The sequence below is a fragment of the Cuculus canorus genome, chromosome 17 (assembly GCF_017976375.1).
Source record: "Cuculus canorus isolate bCucCan1 chromosome 17, bCucCan1.pri, whole genome shotgun sequence".
NCBI classification, from domain to species: Eukaryota; Metazoa; Chordata; class Aves; order Cuculiformes; family Cuculidae; genus Cuculus; species Cuculus canorus.
Genome location: NC_071417.1, coordinates 464,280 through 473,222, shown reverse-complemented (window position 1 = coordinate 473,222; position 8,943 = coordinate 464,280).

The window sequence follows — 8,943 nt, the reverse complement described above, 5'->3', positions numbered from 1 at the left end:
GAATAGAAAATGACTTAAACACATGATCTAGAGGAACATCTCAAGTGGAGATGTCCTGATTGGCCACAAGAGGTTTAACTGAATTCTTAAAAAGCTTTAAGGGAGCTTGTCTTTCCAGATGATCCATCAAGCAATCCGGCTGCAAGAGCAAGGACTCTGCTACAGGCAGCTGGCCCCAGTGCAGTCCTTCAACTGCTCCACATGTTCTTGTTCTGCCCAGGGCTCCTGCTGCTGCTGTGATACAGCTGAGTGTGGCTGAAGAGAATGGAACGGCAATTCCTAGACACCAAACTACTGGAAAGAAAACAAATAGGACTGAAAAATCAGAACTTGTAAATTCCCTGCTGGATACAGGCAGGTACTTGAAGCCTTGCCTGTCACCTGAATAATGCTCCTTGGACCATTTCTGGCCAGGACTATGTCAACAATCTTGTAATTTGTTCCTAAAATGCTGTGGATGTGAAGGATCAGCTTTCTCTGGGGCCATCTTCATTGTCCACAGACAAAAAACTGGTGCCTCTGCCCATAATCAGCAAGTGAGGCTTCCTTTTGTAAGCCTTACCCAGGGCACAGCAATCCCCAAAAGTCTAAGCATCGCTTCAGATAATTAATGTGGAAAACCTGCAGTTTATGCAAAGATAACCTCTGGGTCAGGAATTTAGAGTCAACTGAGCCACAGATTGCTGAGCAATATGCGTGTTTCTGGTGCAAGCTTGCCCTGCTCTTCCCCAGGCATTGGCCTCTGTTGGAGGCAAGAGATGGGCTATGGTGGTGCTGTGGCTGGACCCAGTGCTGCCTCCGTGCATCTTGCCGAGGCCCTAAATAGCAAGGGCAGTGGGTGGGAGCCAGGGTCTCCAGTCCACTTTGCAGATCAAATACTCCCAGGGCGGTATGTTTTTACTTGCTCTTGACTATCCGTCAGAGCTGGTGAAAGGCTTGTGGTTCCCAGGGTGCATCTGACCCCTCTGGGGTGGTTCCTCACTTCCTGCATTAACCAGGTGTTGGCTGTGTTGCCTGGGGAAATCTGTATGGGGAAGCAGGATGCATCACGGCTTCAGGCTCCCCTCACGGCACTATTTCCTCACTGGGGTTGTGGGAAATAGCCTGAGCTATCCAGGAACTGGCAGTGGGACCCCATCCTGTTATCATGCTCTATGATGGCCCATCAGGAAATGACATAAATACCCTCGTTACTCCCTATGTTATTTTTCACCATTGTGAAGCACCTTTTTTGTTTTGTTTCTGCTGGCGGCAGGTGACCAGTTGCAGTGGCCAGGCTCCCCATATCCTGCTGGGCAAGGTCTGCCTCTGGCCCTCTGAGAATCAGGCAAAGGATATGCCTGTTTGCCAGTGTTTTTTCTTGCCGCCCCAGTGATGTTGCCTAGGTCAGGAAATAAACCTATTTGGAGAGTGGCAGGAAGGCAGGCTTTTATCAAGCTGCCTGTGTGAATGGCAAAGGCAAGATGGACACCATGAGTCAGCCAGGGCAAGCACTGTTAGAATATGAGTTCATACAGGTCTGGCTGTCATGATCCAGAGTAACTCCAGGTTGCTCACTCCTAGCAGCTGACTCCTTCCCTTGAAAAAATTTGAATCTGCCTGGAGTGACCTTTACCGCAGTATTTTTAATTAACTTTTGCACTTTGCATCCTGCCTATCCTGGCTGTGGAAGCTCCCTTTCTTTACAGGAAAGCCAGCTTAGTACTGTTGTCTTTCTGTGGTCACAAGCTCTTTGAGGACAGCAATATGGATACCACATGTCCAACCAGCATATTGCACTGAGGAGGCACCAGCCCAAGATCTAGGAGAGAGGAACGCTCTTGCCCTTGTCTGCTTGTCCTCCAAACAGCTCAACCTATAAAAAGCCAGGGAGAACTGTCACAGGTCGATTTTCTGATTTACAATGGGACTGTAGTAGAGTATTTCTAGGTCAGTTAACAGCTGTTTTGTTAATTCATAATTTTCCCCCTAATCTGTATATTTTTGTCCCGGCTAGGTCATGGTTTGTGCTATATGATGGAGAGCTTTGCCATTAATCATGTGCAAGTGAAACATAAACTGGTTTTATTAGTTTTCAGAGTGCCAGGTCACATAAATTAACAGGAGCATGGGTTTAATGTGTCTTGAGCAGTGTCGCCTATCTTTGCCGGTAAGACAACGTGTCTTAGAGGAACTTGTGTTATCTGCATGGGCAGCAGGACCATTGACTCTATTGTGCTACCTTTGGGATGACTTTTGCCTACACCATCACACGGGGCTGGTTGGGCAGTACTATAGGCACCCTGAAAGCAGAGATGTCCAGGTGCTGTGGGCCAGGACCAAGGCACAGGGAACGGCACTGCAGAGTGACTGTCCTTGCTGGGACATGCACTGCTGGTGCCAGGGCCCCATCACTGCGGGACCCCAGAGCAATATGCCCGAGGTCCATGGCAAGGGGCAGAGGCCACAAAAGGGCTTCAGATGCCCAGGTCGTATTCATGTAACACTTTAGCAAGTGGCTTGCATGCCACTATTGTTAGCCAGGCCCTGTTTGCTACGGGACTCCCTTTCTTCCTAGCTTTGTGTGGATGAGCCAGTCCTCACCAAACAGCTAGCTGGCATGTGAGGTCACTCACCCAGGGCCGCAGGAACAAGAGGGTAACGGCAAAGCTTAATAGCAGTAACACACACAACCTTAGCAGCAAGTTCTGGTAATGGGGACAATCTTAGGAAACCCAGCCCTAGGGAGAAGCCAGGAAACTGCTGAGGCTTGACACTCTCTTCTCAGATGGAGACTGTGTGGTGACACATGTGATGAGGTTGGCATGGTTAATATGTCTTGATGTCATTCCAAGGGCCATGGGTGATGCTTAGTTATCCTTCTCCTACACAAGTAAGAGCGGAGGCAGATGGGAATGGTGTCCTTCTATCGTGTTTCTTAGACACTGATTTTCCTAAAATTTCAAGAAACAAAAATTTCCGCCACTTTAATAACAATAGCATTGCTGGCACTGTCCTGGCACTAGATGCTATATTTGCATTTAGAGTGGCCAGCCTACCCCAGAGAAAAGGGGTTTGTGCTACTACTAGAGATTATAGATGGGGGAAAATGAGGTAAAATGAGATGATACAGTGGGCATGCTGCCAGCATGTGCAGAACTAGGAGCCCAGCCTGGTATTTCTTGAGTGAGGCTTCAGGGACGTAACTGTGAGGACAAGTAAACCTTCTTGAAACGTTTTCCCTGCAACTCAGCATGCTCCTGCATTGGAAACTCAGCTGCTTAGAGCAAAGCTGTACTATGAAAAAAAGTAGTGACTCAGGTGTTTGCGGGTTCCACTGCATTTGCGTTTCCTAAGGCTTGGGTTTTTTGGGAAGGAAAGGGTGTAACCAATTAATTAGCTGGCCTTGGCATCCCTGATTTGCATAGGATGCTTCTGCTCTGTAACTCTAGAATAATGGCAGTGATTATAAACACATGGTGGGAGAGGAGCGAGGGTGGTGAAAACCATTGTAATCACACATGGGGCAGCGTGCTGACGGACGGGCTGTGGTTGCAGGATCCCAGAGAGCGCAGCCTGCTGAGCTCCCACACACCACAGGAAATCCCCTGAAGTGGCTCAGCAGCCTTCCCCACAGGAATTCAGCTGCCCCCACAAGGGTCCTCCTGACATGGAGCCGTTGCTATTAGGCAACAGAGAAAATATAATATTGCCTCTATTAAATGTTGTCATCCAACTCCCAGATCAGAGCCTGTGATCCTGCACGTGCCGTCTAGACAGCCTGTGTCTCGGTCCTGCATCTTGGAGCCCCTGGCTCAGTAAAGCTAGGGCAGCTAGAGCACAAAGTGGCCAGACCACCTTAGCGCACTCCTGGCCCTTGAAGTATGCAGAGACTGCTCAGGTTCTGATGCAGACTGCAGCTACCTTTGGGCTGATCCTACTGTGCTGGTTTGGACTGGAGTAGAGTTAATTTCCTTTTTAGTAGCTCCTATGTAGTTATAGTCTGGATTTGTGCTGGAAACAGTGTTGATAACACAGGGATGTTTTAGTTACTGCTGAGTGGCGCTTACACAGGGTCTTTTCTGCTTCTATTCTTCAGCAGGCTTGGGGTGCACGAGAAGCTGGAAGGGACACAGCCCAACTGACCCCAATTGACCAAGTGATATTCCACGCTATACAATGCCATGCTCAGCATATAAAGCTGGGGGAAGAAGAAGGAAGGGGGGGGCCTTCAGAGTGATGGCGTTTGTCTTCCCAGGTAATGGTTACACATGACAAAACCTGGAGATGGCTGAGTACCTGCCTGCCCCTGGAAAGTGCAATTATTTCCGTGACCTAATTGCCACAGAGGAAAAAGATTTCTTCTTATCATGTCCTTGTCTCTTTTGCCAATGGAAACACCTGACCTCTCAGATCCTTAAAAAGTCTCACGTAGGCCCTTTGGTAACTCGCATTGTTTTGGGAATTATTCTTGCAATTTCCTAGCTACTGACTCCCTGCTGCTGGATATTTTTCTGGTAGGGGTTAAAAGAGAGGGGGGACAGGTAGAAAGGTCTGAAGAGCTGTTTGAATAGTTATCTGGCATTTGCTCCAGGGCTTAAAACACACTCTTGTTTTCAGTGCAGACCCTATTTTACTCATAAAAACATTCCCTCATTTATGACCCATCTGCAGGTGCCTGGTTTTTTTTGTTGGCTGAGTGTCCATGTCCTGAGGTGACATCATGGACTATTTGAAGATTTGCTGCTTACCTTGAAAGGACCTTTAAACTTCCAGAACCAGAGATCCCCTGAGCCTGGTTTGCTGACCACAGTTGTTTTCACCTGTAGAGGAAAGGGGATGCCGCAGACTCGCTATTGCTGGAGGCTTGTGCTTGGTGTCCTCTGTTGGGTAGCACCAGGGTTGGGATCATGCTGGGGAACTTGAACTGTTGCCAAGTAGGTGTGAGAGAGGGTCATCTCTTTTGTCTTTTTTCCACCCGGCTGTTCGGGGGATCTGTCAGGTGTTTGTTCTATCAGGCCTCTCTGTCTGGCTGACACAGCAATGCTCTGAGCACCCCCGCCACATCCCAAATACAACCCTCCCATGCCAGAGCCTCATATTTCATTGTCACAAAGCCTGTGTCTACTAGGACTTTTCACAAGCCTTCAGTCCATTTATGACTGAGCAAGACTGTGGTTTAAGATAGAAAACATATCAGTCCTTTCTCAGGACTTCATTTATGCTTGTCAAGGTCTTAATGGTCTGGGCATGGGGTGACTGCTTTGTGCCAGCTCTCCTAGTGACCTTCCTGGCTGCAACTGTACCATTTTATCTCCAAAGGAGAGCTTGCAGCAGGAATTTCTGTTAACTTCTCTTTGTCCTTCCATAAATCGGTCAGGAGGCATAGTTGGCAAAGAACAGTCTTTCACTGTTTGCACCAGGCTTTAGATAAGCTGCATGCTCCTCAGTGGCAGGGAATCAAGGACTCACTCAGACATGTCTACGTTCAAAAATTAGGGCTGAATCCCATCTGTTCAGTATTGTGTCAATCCAGCCAAATTTCCTGTGCAGTGCACACAAGAAACACTATGTGTAACAAATTCATGTTCAACTGCCCCCAAACCTGGAAACTCAATGAAGGCATTGAATCCCTCTAGGAAGGACATTCATACATTAAAATGTGACACAAAACGAAAAAGAGATTACTGGCCAAATAGCTCTGTTAGCTTCTTGCCTTTCAGTGGTTGTGGATTATATGTTTAAAAGATTTCTACTGTATTGTCCTATAATTCCACTCAGCAGGGAGGCTTATTCTCACCAAATGGACCACATTGTCCTTTGTTTTACTAAGCACAATCCATGTGTTCACCAGGGAAGCTTATGGGATACTAAGGAGCACTTATAAGTGCAAAGTATCAACATTCCTGTAAAATTAAATTAATAACCTATTGGGAACAAGGATACCTTTTTCCCGTTTGACTAAAATTCCCAGGTCTACCTTCCAGTTCCCTTCCAAGCTAGGAACTCAATCAGACTAATCAAGGCTAAAGGCATTTCCGCTCACTGTTCAAAACATTGCAACTCCCCTTTGTCCTTATCATAGTGTTGTTCAATCACTCACTGCCATAGAGGAATGGGCTTGGCTGGGGGACGGGGATGATATGCGTACTTCCTTTGACTCAGCACCTTCCATTGCTCAGAGTTCAAAATCAAAACCTCCTCGACAGGAATGCAACAAGATGGTCAGAGCTGGCAAAGGTACTTGCCAAGGTCAAAGAACCTAGATTACAATTTCACGGGCTCATCTGCCTAAGACGTCTGTGCCTCATTTTTGTTCTCATTGTCTGAGAATGATTCCTGCCTTTCCTATCCTTCCTTTATCTTTATATTTCAAGTATCGTCAGCTATAGCACATGGGCTGTCTTCACATCCTTTCCTCTTGTTTGATAAGAGCCCATAGCTCATTCCAGCAGACAGCTCCCCTTTGCCAGGAATAGGAGCAAAATTCAGTGATGAAGCATTAAATGTACTGGACATCATGCTGTGGAAGTAAAGAAGGGATGCAGAAGAGACACGGAGCTCTGCAGGAAACTGCACGAACCCAATAAACCACTTTAATTTAGAGCCAGGGAAAGCTTTCTTTACAAAAATCAATCACTTCCTCAGAAAATATACCTTTCTGCTTCTGACAGAAATGCAGAGTCAACAGCTGATTGCCCAGTTGTCATTTATGCCTTTGAAATACATTTCAAAGTCAGAGGAATTTCAGAAGCTCATCAGTCACTTAACCGCCAATATGGAGAAATCACAACCAAAATGGAGGACTCCCTAGCAAAAGCCTTCCCATTTGTTAAAACCGGTCAAGGATCTGAATAGCAAAATTTAGCCCATTCAGCTTATGCAGCTCACCTTGTAACTAACCATCTGATCATGGCCTTTGTGAGCAGCTCTGGGAAACATGCAGAGACATGCATGTTTTTCCATGTCTTGCATGGAAAACATGTGAGAACATGAACTGCAAAGATGGGCTCTCCACAGGCATGTGCCATGTCTGCAGGAAAACACTCTTCTATACTGCAGCCTCAGTCACCCGAGCAAACCTTCTGTGGTCCTTGCAGCGACTGCCAGTTATGGCCATTAGGAACAGACAGAAGCAGTGAGAGCTAGAAGTAAAAATTCTTACATTCTTCCTGACCTGGGTCAGGAGATGGAGATGACTCTGTATCCCTGCCACGTTCCCCAGCACAGAATCTTCCCTTAGACTCCTGTGTGCAATTGGCACCAGCAGAGCTTTAACCATCTTGGACAAGGGCTTTCACTCACTTCTCTTTGAAGACATTTAGAACTCATCAGTTGATCTTTAGTTTTAGCTTATTATTTAGCTTGAGGATGCTCACGGTGTTAGTACAAGTTCATGCACAAGTGGACTGAGATGGCTCAGATGGATCTGAGATGGTTTGACTGGGGAGTGGACAGTGTGCGTTGGCACGCAGCCTGCAGGAACTCAGCACCTTTAAGACAATTCTGTGACCATGTTCATGCAGGAGGAGGAGTTTCCCCCTTTCTTTTTGTCCATGTGACACGCACTGAAGAATCCCTGAAATATTAAAATAAACAGAAAGTTTGACTGGCAGAACCTGTCTGCTAAGCCAGGAATCACATTTCTTGCTGCAGTTTCAAACCGTCATCCAGAGACTTGTAAAACATTGACAAAAACCTCTTTGCCTCCAGAGCTTTCAACAAAAACAATCAATCCAGTGCTTGCACCCATCCCTGAAAGAGCAAATATATTAAAGTCTGTTCCTCCTTCACCATCCTTGCTTTTACCCCTACATAAGCATGTTCTCCTTTGTATTTTCCATTCCTTTTCCATTCTTTCTCTTATAGCTGATTTAAGGATTAGAAGGCCCCAATGAGCCAGATGTAGGGGAAGCAAATTTAATGGATGTAGTAAAAGAAATGTAAGGAAACCCCGTGATCTAAAGGCCCATTTCCTGCTAACTCTCATCACCACCTGCTTTCAATGAGGAATGCGTAATCTCTCACTGGAGACAGCACTGCTAGCTTGTCAAGTGGGACTGCTCTGAGGCTAGCTTACTACTACAAGATGTAGTAGAGTAAAGCAAAGGTTGCCCTGAGCTAGAGACCTCTAATGAGACTATAGACAGATCTAAACAGGTATTACATATACACTGGCTCTGTAAGCTCCCTTCCTCAATCACCTGCTGGACTCAGCAGCCACCACATACACACACAAAGTCATGGCAGGGTTAGCTGGTGACTCTCCTAGGAGGTCTGTGGCACAGCCAGGAACTGAACCCAGGTCTAAGGGATGACACAGCAGACTGGCCTCTTTTTTCACCTTTGTTCTAATAAAATGTCTGCTGCTGCCTTTATTGTGAAAAGAGAGGGACTTCTCTAAATAGCTTTGAAAAAAGTCTGAGTGAAGGGAAATGGTGAAGAATATGCATGGCTGGAGTGGAAGTTTCATAAGAACTAAAGAATTTTTTTATCGCCAAACACTTCTTGGTACAAAACACATATTGAGAAGGATGCTGGAAATATCTTATTTGACTGAGATTCTTGTGAGTTTATGTAGGGTTTTCAGGTGACAATGTTTTGTGGAATATATGCCAGAGCCTTCTGTCCCTTTCCCTTCTTTCTTTTCTTTATCAAGAAGACGCTGCTTGCCAGGTTTTCCTATAGCCTTCCTGGCTTTACTTCAAATTCTGTTGAGCTCATTGAACAATAAGGCAGTGGCTGCTTGGTGAAGAAACCAAGAGATGCTGTGGATACCTGAGGCCTCTGATCTGGATGAAAGACTTTGACCCTGCTGAAAGTCCATGATTTTGCTGACAACCTCTGGCTGTTAATTATTTCCTTTCTGCTCCATTCTCTTGAAATGCAGCATCCAGGGCTACAACTATCAACAGTTAACACCCCACATTTCAGTAAGATCAGAACTCTACTCAAAGTCTTCTC